Source organism: Ursus maritimus, unplaced genomic scaffold, assembly GCF_017311325.1.
Source record: "Ursus maritimus isolate PB19 unplaced genomic scaffold, ASM1731132v1 scaffold_1, whole genome shotgun sequence".
NCBI classification, from domain to species: Eukaryota; Metazoa; Chordata; class Mammalia; order Carnivora; family Ursidae; genus Ursus; species Ursus maritimus.
The window spans coordinates 56424313-56436327 of record NW_024423343.1 but is presented as its reverse complement, the minus strand read 5'-3'; the positions used below and the strand labels follow the sequence as shown (position 1 = coordinate 56436327).

Sequence of the window (12015 nt, the reverse complement as noted above, 5' to 3'; positions counted from 1 at the left end):
CAAATGATGTATGCGCACATGTGTGTGTGCGCTCGTGCGTGTGTGTGTGTGTGCACATGCATGCCTCGTGTGTGGGAGATGGTGAGGACAGGAGGTTTCAGGGTTATGACCATGCGTGTACCAACAGAGAATAAGGGTCAGTATAATGGGTGTATGTAGCATCTAGCAACGTGTGATTTTCAGCGAATATAAATAAACAAGATCTGCCAGGCATACCTGGACAGCATCTAGCTCAAATCCCATCCCCGCAAATAACACTACAAAGAAAACCTCAGGGGAACAGCTAATGCTCTTTCTTCAGCAAGAATACAATGAGATTCGAGGATAAAGAACTCAATGAGTTTGCTGAAATAGAATTTGATTTTATACACTACACAAACGCACGGATCCTATTTTAGCTAAATGAGAGATGTGACAGACATATATTTCTCTCATTTATTTATCAAATACTTAGTCCAAAACAGGCAAGGTGAAATTTCAGAGTCATCAGCTCTCTGATTGATACATTCAGATGTTAACAACTGCACCGTTTAGTCAGTGCCCGACTGGGAGATGCCGTGTGCCCCATCAGACAGGCATCGCAGACGTCCTCCTAGCCGCAAGCTCCCCATGCCTACTGACTTCTCCACTCTCCTTTCACACAGTGTTTTACTGTTGTCAAGGTCACATGACTACCTGCAGCAAAGCCCGAACTGGATTACATGTGTGGAGTTCCTACCCTTCTGCTCTCTCCACTTTCCCACTCCACTTTTAGCAGAAGATTCAATGCAAAAGGCATTAAATAAACAAGCTGATTGATATCAGGACTTAACCTGAAAGTGACTTAATTTTCAAGAGTCCACACTATCTCTGAGAACTGATGGGCATCTAAATGCAGGGGCAGTGTGAAAGGGAAGGTAGAGCGGAGGGGCCGTGTGCCCTCAGGTACCAGCATAGGGGGTCCCCAAGAAGATGGGAACATTTGCAAATCCCAGTGCTAAGGCTATGGTATATAGCAAGAGAAAAACCTGCCAATTTCCCCGGGGCACTATTCTCTCTCACTATTCACCACTCACTGGCTAAAACCTAATGCAGCTGCCCACCCAGGTTAGCCCTACAGAAGGCCAACCATGCACTAGGAACCCAGTTCCACCTTAGGATTGTGGCTAGTTGGGGCCAGTGGATTTCTGACCTTGAGAATGACTTGTATTTTTAAGGGGTGGAGAGTTCAGGGTCCCTCAGGGCTGCGCCACACACACAGAGACTTGGGGTCTAGAGATTTCCCCATTCTTATCAGACCTCCTGAGTAAGACTGACTTCAAGAACCAGACGAACAGGGCTGCGTTCTGTGAGCCCGCTCAACTCTTGTGGACCTCTGGGGCTCTGCACAAGGACACAGCACCCCAAGAAGCTACTCTGGCTGTGTCAGATTAGGACTGCAGCCCTGGTCTCTCTTGGGAACTCATGTCCTCTGCCCAATTTAGCTCCCGCTAGTCAGACATGTCAGTTTGCCTCTCTGGTCCATGGCGTTTTCCCAGCACGGGGCCCTTGGCTTATTGCAGCTCTGGAAGTTTGGCAGAACACACGAACTTATCTTTCGGGAGACTCTGATCTGGACAATTCAGCCTCATTCAGGAGACTCCGTCCTTCGAGGGTATGACGCTGATGTGCCCTTTTTTAAAAACAGGACACCCTTTTCTGAAGCATCTGAGCCTTTAAAACACTAACATTAAAAACAGAGTAAAAATTAAGGCAGATATCAAGGACTCACAGGACTCCTTCATTTTCAGTTCCAACTTCTGCTGCCCAGACAGTCTTTTTGCCATCTGTGTCAGGTTAGCTACAAAGCACTGTTATTATTCCGGGCTACACAATGTTGGCCCGACGCAGCCAAATACAAGAAATTCTGCTGATTGATTTAGTTATTCTGTTCATATAAACGAATCCAGTTGTACAGATGTTTCTGATTAACCAATGTACTGTTGGAGTTATATACAAATAATTTTATAATGAACTCAGCAACTATAAGAACAGGAGAAGTGGAATCTAGTCCCACCTCCCAGGAAAACAAGCAGGAACAACTGTGCAGGGCATTCAACAACGCTCCAGGTTTAAATTCCTATCTGCTGTGATTCACTTTTTCCTCTCGATGTAACCCAGTAGAACTTACAACTAACGCTCTCAAAGAACCTTTGTCTTCAGGCTTCTGGACTCAAGAGGGAAACCCAGTTAGCTCTGCAAGCTTAGAGGTCCTTTAAAATTTCACATCTTTGTGTTTTATAAATTTCTGTTTTTATTAAAACTTTTGTATTTCCTGAGACAATTTCTTAAATAATATACTTTCAGAAGGAGAAAACTGGGACTGAGAAGTCTCTATTATAAAGAGAAATCAAGTGTTTTGTTTCATTTCAATACAGAACGATTAAGTTCAATGAGCTTAGGCGCAAGGTTTTCTCTTCTAGCCCTAGAAGACAACTCGTATGAACTTTGGAAAATGAAGGAAAAGGCAAGACATGAATAATTCAAATGAATGTGTTTTTTTTTAAGTAAAGATAGTGACAAGTACTCCCTAATGAAATCATGTGAAACAAAACAGGAAAAAGGATTAGAAAGTTTATACTTCTAAAACAAATTATGCTGGCAAGGATATGGGGAAACAGATATTTTCAAATACTGTTAGTGAAACCGTGAATTACTACAACTTTTGGAAAGTAACACCACTTTGGGGACTCTGACAGACAAAAATAAAAGCTTCTGTATGTGAGCATGTTGAAATTAATGTACGTGGATGTTCAGAGAAAAACGTTGCTGTAGCACAAAACTTGAAACAACCTGAATGGTTAAATTACGCAACACTAAGCAGCCATGATATAAATGAGTTTATTATTTTTTAACCTTTTAGTTTTTTTTAAATGAGGTTTTTAATTTGGAGAGAATGTCTATGATGTCTTATTTTGTTAAAAAAAAAATCTGTGGATCTCGAAAAGATATCTGCACTCCCATGTTCATTCACAATTGTCCAGATAAGGAAACAAGCTAAGTGTCCATTGGTAGGTGAATGGATAATGATGTGGTGTTTATACACAATGGAGTATTTATTATTCAGCCAAGAGAAAGAAGGACATCCTACCATTTGTGACAACACGGATGGACCTTGAAGGCATTATGCTAAGTGAAATAAATCAAACCGAGAAAGACAAATGCCATTACAATCTTGCTTATATGTGGAATCTAAAAAAGCCAAACTTGTAGAAACAGAGAGTAGAGTGGTGGTTACCAGGAACTGGGGATGGGGGAAGTGGGGAGATGTTGGTCAAAGGGTACAAACCTAAAATTAGATGAGTAAGTTCTAGGAATCTAATGCATAGCATTGTAACTATAGCTAACAATAGTGGAATTATAACACCTGAAATTATATACTTGAAATCTTAAATGTTCTCGCTATAAAAGAGCAATGATAATAACATAACAGTGTTGGAGGTGTTAAAGCTACGGTGGTAATCATATTACAACGTATAACTGTATCGAACAGCACACTGCATACCTTACATTAACACAGTGTTATATCTCAACTGCATCTCAAAAAATCTTGTGGCCTAATGTGTATGTTTCTCTTTTTAATAGAAAAAAATATGGGCATTTGTGTTTGTATATAGTTATATAAGCAAAGAGAAAGCTGAGGAAGGGTGCAGCCTGAGCTGAGAATACTGACTACCTTCAAGAGTTGGAATTTGAGAGTGATAAGAGAAAAATTATTAACTTTTTCTTTACACCCTTCTCCCTTTTTTGTCTTCTTTATAGCAACCACATAATACTTTTGTAATCTGAACAAGGTGAAAACTACAATTTAATTTTTAAAAAGTGATAGAGTCATATTTTCAACAAAAATAAAGAGGCAAAGACTGAATTACAAAGACTAATATTTGGTCTGGTGGGTTCTTCTTAGCTCTATGAGACATAAGGTTTCATCACAGCAAAGTAGAGATGATACACACAGAACCTCCAAACGAAAAGGAATTTTATGGTTAAAATAATACCATAATAACTATCACACAGACCTTTAATCGACTGAGAATTTTTTCCCTTTACTTCTCCCAGTTCCTCATCAAAAAAGAAGAATTAAGGGGGAGAGATGTTTATTTAATTCATGAGGTTCTAGCTCCAACATTTTAAAAAATGTCACTCATGACTTGCCTTAATTTTAACAATAATCTAATTTCTGAATTTATCTCAAATAAAATGTGAGGCTTTTTTTTTTTTAAACAGAGCTAAAACTCTCGGGAAAAAAACAGTGTGAAATTTTACTCACAAAACCTGATTTTTAAACTGATGCTTTGGGTTATTTCCAAACCCACACATGGTAAATTCTGGCTCTAATACATAAGAATAGAAACTGCTTAAAGTAAACTGCTATACTACTTTTTAAAAAGGTTTTAAAAGGCCTTCCACTACTTTGCCTTTTTCTCAGCCCTCAAAAACTGAATTAGAATTTCAGTATCATCTGAAATCTTGTCTTAGTGTCCCTCCACCTGCCTTCTGGGATCTGGGAAAGCAAAGGGCTTACTTGGTCTTCTCTCATTCTCCCTCCCCACCCCTTTGTCTCTCAAATGCATCACCAGGGTCCTTCCTGAAAGTCCCTCCCTCAGCACATACATGTGCTGTTTATGACAGGGCTGTTCAAGAACAGCCCATTTTTTTCCTCTTCCATCTCAGGCCGATCTGACTGTCTCCATTATCTAAATATCCATCCCCCATAACACAAGACTACTGTGGTTAAGACACTGATCTCACTGTTTACATTTTCAGAGAAAAAATAGCTAGGGTACATGTTTTCTTAAGATCTTCTCTAACGTCTGAAGGTTCTCTACTTTCAAAATCTACTCTGCTGGGGGAGGGGAGGGTTTCCTAAAATATTACTTGGTAACATGTTCAACATTTCAACATTGCATCACTCTAAGATGCGGCCAGATTTCTCTCTCGGTCCTTCTCAGGCCTAAATTCTTCAGCCAACAGACACAATCTCCTGCATATGTCTACAGAAAAATGCATGGAAGGTTTCAGAAATGGGCTGGGGAGATACAAGTGGTTGAAAAGCAAGAAATTCAACCAACTGCCCATTTGGTCTGTGTATGTCAACTTAATGACTATATTTATTCTGTCAGTGAATGACTGGTTGTTTGACTTGACTCAAGGGATTAATTGTTTGGGCATCATTAGCAAGAGCCAACAGGTGAGCTGATGGTCAATGAACTGGCAGTACAAACCCTAATGGGTGACTGTGGACAACCAACAATGTACCAATCGTGTTATATATATCTTGCTACAGCAGAATGCTGTGCAGCTGTTAAGAATATAGTAGTATTGGATCTCTTGGCTGACTCAGTCTGAAGACTGTGTGATTCTTGATCTCAGGGCTATGAGTTCAAGCCCCACGTTGGGTGTAGAGATTATGTAAAAATAAAATATTAAAAAAAAGAATATAGTACTAGTATGTCCAAGAAATACCAAAAGGTAAAACAAGCAAAATGCAAACAATATCCACATAACACAGTCTTAAATATGTAAGTAGATGGTGGGAGGTAGAAGAAGGAGAATAGGAGAAATGTAAACAGCTGTGTTTCGCTGTTATAATGAGGTAAGGTGTACATATTACACATATATAAAGTAATCAAGTATTGCTTATGAGAGAAAAAATATATATACTTAAATAATGTAAACATATATAGATATATATTAAATGGAGTATGTATTGCCTATGTAAGAAAACAGAAAATAAACAAAAATAAATTTTTAGGTTGTAATGGACTCCACTGGCCCAGGAAACTAGATGGCTCTAAATTTTCCATTTTATTCACCATTTCCTTTCTCTTGCAGACACCTCTTATCTGAGAGGACTATTTATCCCCCAAATAAAAAGAAATTTGTGGTAGTTTACAGGGAGGTTGGCAGCCTGTGATTTTGCTTAAACTTCTTTATCAGGTTGTGTATCACCTCTTAGTCCAAAGACAAAGACAGAAAATCCGTGGGTGGGAGAATACCAACGCTCATTGATGTGGAAGTGACCCAGATACAGGTATTAGACCAGCAAATGTCACTTCTTAGGTTTTACAGTAATTCCCACCTTCCCCATGAGAATTTAAAATTCTATTCCTTTATTACTGGATTATTATTACTGTTCAATTCAGAAGACATAAAAACATAACAGCATTTAAAGCTAATTATGTATATGAATAAAAAATAATGTCATAGGATACATACCAATCATGGTGAAGGACTACTCTTAAGACGAAATTTGTTTCTTAGCATCTTCAGAAAACAGATAATCTTCAGTAAAACATCAAGGTCTACTTTTCCTCCATGAAAAATTTACTCATCTCAAATCTTACAACCAGAGTGGCAGAAATAAACCACCATTCAACAAACATTAACTGAAAACCTACTATGCCAGAACCTACTATTTCTGAGAGAATAGAAAATGATTTTTTTAAGAGTTACGCCCTGAAAGTTTACAGTCTAGTGGGGGAAGAGAGACACATGTGTGACTGCAATACAGGACGGAGTGGATTCCAAGCCACAGGTGAGGCCCAAACAAACAGCTACAGGAATTCACTAGAAGAGGCAGGAATCAGCTCATGGCTTGTGTTAAGAAAAATGTTTTCACAATGTGAACCATGTTTATCGAAGCTATTAAACCAGTGAAATTTGTAGGTGATTGGGTCTCTTCATTATTTTAGGATTGTCTCCTTTTATTGACTGTTAGCAAAGTTTATTATTTTTCTTGGTAACAACTATTTGTGGCCAACTTGAGAAATCTATAGGATTCAACATCAGGTGAAGAGACGGGGCAGTGTGGAGAAGAGATGGTAATGCAAAAGCATACTGCTGGGAATGGAAAAGAATAGTTAAGCTGGAGCCCACAACATGCAAAGTAGTATATAATCAATGAAGGTGAAATTAAGGGTCAAAAGTGCAGAGTTTGGAATCAGAATTGTGTAGGTCTGAATACACGCTCTGTCACTAGCTGTATGACCTTGGGCAAGTTACCTAACTTCTCTCAGTCCCAGTTCCACATATCTAAGCAGAACCTACCTCACAGGGTTGTGATTCAATTAAATGACACATAATAAGTGGTAACATTAAAGAAAGCAAGTGAAAGAGGGAGGGAGAAGGGAAAGAAGACAGGAAGGAAGAAAGGAAGGAAGGAGAGATTTTTTTAAAGTCTGGGCCAGATCATAGAAAGCTTTGAATAATTTGATTCCCTTAATATAAGTAAGCGATAAAAGAAAATTAAAAAGAAGAAATTGTGTTATACTGGAAAGATGGCTTACTAGAAAAGAAAAAAATATATCCATAGCAAGTAATGCTAAAATGTTCTATAACAGCACAGCAACATGTTTTTACAATATGAACTATGTTTACTGAAGCTTCTAAACTAATGAAAATTGTAGGTAATTGTGTCTCCTGTCTTGTATTAGCTAAGTTCCTCTTTTACTGAGTATTGGCAAAGCCTATTTTTGACTTCTCAGCAAGTATTTATGACTGATCTGAAGACTAATGCTGAGCACGCTTCCCAGGAATCAGTTTCCTGATCCTGGGCCAAAGGAAAACACAAAAGCAGGGGCACCCCCACTCCATGGGCTTAGGTGCTATACCTGTGACCAAAGCAGCCGAGCCTGGGCAGGCAGTCAATCCACTGGTCAGCCCCACACTGGGGCTGGCCACCATGACTGTCACAACATGCCACTTCTTGGTGCCAAGGGGCCATGGTACAGTTTGTCTTGTGTTCGCTTTTCCACCCTTTCTCTGCCCTGATAACCTCAGCAGAGTAGGCCTGATTGTGTGAGTAGATCACAGGCTGGTCGCCTCCAAATACTGAGGTTCTTCTCTGAGATTCCTCCTTCTCCAGCTGTTAAGAGAATACACCTGGTGATGGGGCGAAACACTCCAGACCCAGATCGCTAAGGGATTATCATATGTTAATTTATACAAAAGGCTGTTCCTAAATTTAGGCTCTTCTTGAATTTCCATTTGAAAAGACGAATACCAACAATGTTTGGTATATACTAACTTTGATAAGAGGAATAATAATGGCCCACAAACACCAAGCAGCAGCACCGTCCTGGATATTCTGCTAAGCATCCATGACTTCATCGGACCCTCACAACCCTGCAGCAAGAGGTAGTTACTCTCATTTTAAAGGCAAAGAAACAGAGGTCAAAGAACTTGCACAAGACAGAAATGGGACAGGAAGCAAGATCTGCCCAACTTCCTGACCCATGTTTTCACGTTTAGGGGACTCTGCACCTGGTAGCACATCAGTAATCCCTGGGGGGGGGGGGGGGGCATGGTTCTCAGGTAATAGATTTCTGGGCCTCACACAGAATTATAGAACCAAGCCTTTATAAGCTTCTAGTCACAGCCATGGCTAAGGACCAGCATACTTCACTACGAGTCAAAGTGTGTTAAACAGAACAGCATTACTCAACTAACTGAAGGTATTCTGGGGGCTTCGGTGTGACCAGAGTTTTTAACTTTTCCAAAGTACTCAAGAGCCAGAATTATTTTGACCTGACAGTAACCCCTACAGGGTGAGGAACAATTGACAAATGTTGGGCTGGGTGATATAATGAGGCCGAGGGAGGAAGTATCCATCGCTGGCAGGCAGCTGGGACCAGAACTGTTCCTCACTGGAGCAGGGAAGGTGGGACGCAGCGTGAACGGGCCTATTACTCCTATGCCTCGCCCCTAGTGCATACCTCATAAATACTTGTTAAATGGACAAATGAGTGAAGGACTGACTCCCTCCAGCTGGAAGTAATTTTACTCTCCTCTAAATTCCTTGCATTTGATCTGTATCTTTTTTACTTTTCTTACCATTTTCTGCCTTACATTCCACTGTTTGAAACTTGTCTCATCCCTACCAAAAGGTAAGTGATCAGGGGCAAACTCCCATCTCTTTCTGAGCAACGCCTCCCACTCTGCCACAGCACAGGGCACAGCAGCGACCCCTGGCCGGGACCCTCCATGTCAAATGAGTATCTGGCTGGAGTCCAACTGAGACCTGCTTCACAGATGCGGGCCCTGGCTATTCTCAAGGCTACGCCTACCAACTTTCCAACACTTGGCCTAACTGCGGACTGCTGGGACGCAGGGGCAGAGAGACCTCTGCATGGAAATCATAACAGAATTTGGTAGACCTCTTTGCAGGGCAGGTTTCAGGAAGACCATGGCTCCGGGAGATAGAATCCTGAATATGAGATACTTAAAAACAAACGGGTTATAGCAGCAAATAAAAGGTGCTTTAGTTTTGTTCTCCTGATGCGCACTGCAGAAACCATCTATTTCCTAAAATTACAACCATAGTGAGGAACACCCTAAAATATCAGACACAGTGACACAGACTCAGGAATGAACTCTTCCCACAAAAGGAAGCTCAGTCCTGGCCAGAGCACCTGAGACAGGCAATCTGATAAGGGCAGACCAACTTCTCTTCACTCACCACCTCCTCCCCCTCCCCACTTCAGCCCTTTATTGCTCTTTTATCTGGATGCTACACATTGCATGGTATCTGGGTGGCCCTCTGATGCCTTATGCTGTGCTGCTTTTTGCTGTTTTGAACTCCATCACCCCACCTGATCCTCACACCATGTGATGGTCAAAAAGCAAACGTTGTCGACCCCATTTCTTGCATGAGATAAATGAGTCTCAAGTTCTATGATATGCCTAACGGCACAAGAAAGTGGTTGAGGGGCACCTGGGTGGCTCAGTCGTTAAGCGTCTGCCTTCGGCTCAGGTCATGATCCCAGGGGCCTGGGATCGAGCCCTGCATCGGGCTCCCTATTCAGCGGGAAGCCTGCTTCTCCCTCTCCCTCTGCCCCTGCTTGTGTTCCCTTTCTTGCTGTCTCTCTCTCTTCAAACAAATAAATAAATAAATCTTTAAAAAAAAAAAAAAGAAAAGTGATTGAACACCCACTAGAGACTTAGAAAGTGGTTGAATGCCCACTAGAGACTTATCTTAATTAATGTGAACCAACAAATAGAGGAAGGCATGAATCTCTCTAGTTGGAAGTAATCTCATTGTAAATATCCCACAATTTGATCTTACCTTGCTTACAAATCCGTTTGCTCTACATCACACAAACCCAAAACTGCTGTTTTGTTTTTTAATTAGGCTCTGTGCCCAGTGTGGAGCCCCACACAGGGCTCGAACTCAGGACCTCAGGATGGTGAGATCCAGACCTGAGCCAATATCAAGAGTTGGACACTGAACTTCATGAATGAGCCACCCAGGTGCCCCACAAACCCCAAAGAGTTCCTAGAGAGTCAAAGTGATGGCATGGTTGGGTAGGTCCCAAGAAGAAGGTGACGGGGCTAAAATGTTTAATAACATCTGCAGAGTCTAGTCTGCACGCTTTCATTAACAGGTAATGGGCTCCTACAGATGGGCGGGGGGTTGGTTCCTAAGAAACTCAACCTTACGGGGATGACAGGCAGGAAAAAAGATACACAGCAAGAGTGGAAGGCAGCGTTGTAAGCACTGTAAGGAGGGGTTAAGATGCAACATGCTCATGGCATATGGAGCTCTCTCATCTCAAAAAGTCAAAAGGTGATTTATACAAACTAAAGCAAAAAGCAAAAAACGTCCCTATAGTTCTTTTATCCGTTATAAGAAAAGGCATTTTTGAGGAGGAAAAATATGCCAATGACTCCAAGTGAAGCTACAGTATTGTTTTGAAATTGCCTTGGGAAACTGGCAAAAGAAAACCTACCCAGGGCGGGACTGTGTCCAGGGGCTCCGCGGCTGAATCGCCTGGAGTCTGGGGCTGTACAGGGCCAGAGATTAGGGGTGGGGTCCAGTAATTATCCAGGGGACAGCAGTGACACGTAATTTTCAGAAGAAGGGACTAAGTCCACCCAGTAACTGCTAACAACTTGAGAGGCTTCCCGGAGAACTGAGATAAGACCAGGAGCCCGTGGCCCAAGAGGGAATATTCCTCTGGGATAACGCAGGACCAGAAGACCCAGCAGACAGACACACCCTTTGTCAATCTCAAAGAGTTGAAACTCTAACTAAGCACCGGTTGAAGACTTGGGTCGCCTCGACTGGGTCAGCTGCTTTCTTTTAAGCTTGCAACTTTCTTCAACAGTTCTTTTTTGGAAAAAAAAAAAATGTGTTAGTAGAAAAAGGTAGGGGGAATGAGACTGAAGTGAGGCTGCCCGGAAAGTTCGGGAAAGGCCCTGGGGTGGGGGGAAAAGCGCTGACGGGGACTGGAAGTGCCTCGAAGGTCAACGCGCACATCTATCGCGCGCGTCTACACCACAGAGCGAGCAGCAATCTGCAGGCGGGAGCCTAGTTTGGGAAGCCGAGCTGCGGGATGGGCTCGATTCCTCCAGCGAAGAAAGCGAGTCGGTTACTGGGCAAGAACTGCCCCGGGGATGCCCAAAAGTCCCCATCCGTCCGAGCTAGGGGGTGTAGACGCGGCTCCAGAGCATACCCGCGAAGCCCCTGCTCCGGGGAACTACGGCGGCAGCGGGTCCCGAGTCTCCCGCGCGGCCCCGGGGTCCGCAGAGCCCAGGCGGGAGGCGCCCGCGTCCGGAGCCCCGCGGTCCGCGGCCCCTTCCCCCCACTCCGCCCCTCCCGAGGCCGCGCGTTCGCGCCCACCGCCCGCCGCCGACGCAGCCCCGACGTCCCCGGGCGCCCCCGCCCGCGGCCGCACGTCGCTCCCCACCCCGCATTCGAGCCCTGCCCCTCCCCGGCGGCCGCGGGGGTCTCCCCGGGCGCCGCCCTGAGCCCCCGGGCCCCGGTCGCGCCCGAAGCGGCGGCGGCGCCCCGTCTCTTACCGCGCAGCGGCTCCGGGCGACTCCAGGGCCCCGCGGCGCGCCGGGCATTTTTTTCTGGGAAACTTCTCCCGGGTCTGTGGGGCTGAGCCGGCCGGGCAGGAAAAGCGCTCAGCGCCGGGAGGCTGCGACCATCCGGGAACTTCGCGGAGATGTAAACCCTCCCCCTCGGCTCCCCGTCCCCCCCCCCCCCCCCCC

General features: G+C 43.6%; 1 protein-coding gene across 1 annotated transcript in view; it reads right to left on the bottom strand.

Annotated features, from left to right (window-relative positions):
* Nucleotides 1-11951, bottom strand: part of WIPF1 (WAS/WASL interacting protein family member 1) — a 117550-nt gene extending 105599 nt beyond the window's left edge. Inside the window, exon 1 of the mRNA XM_040643727.1 lies at nucleotides 11821-11951. The gene's annotated coding sequence lies outside the window, so the exon portion shown is untranslated. The remainder of the gene's footprint in view (nucleotides 1-11820) is intronic.
* Nucleotides 11952-12015: the final 64 nt, after the last annotated feature.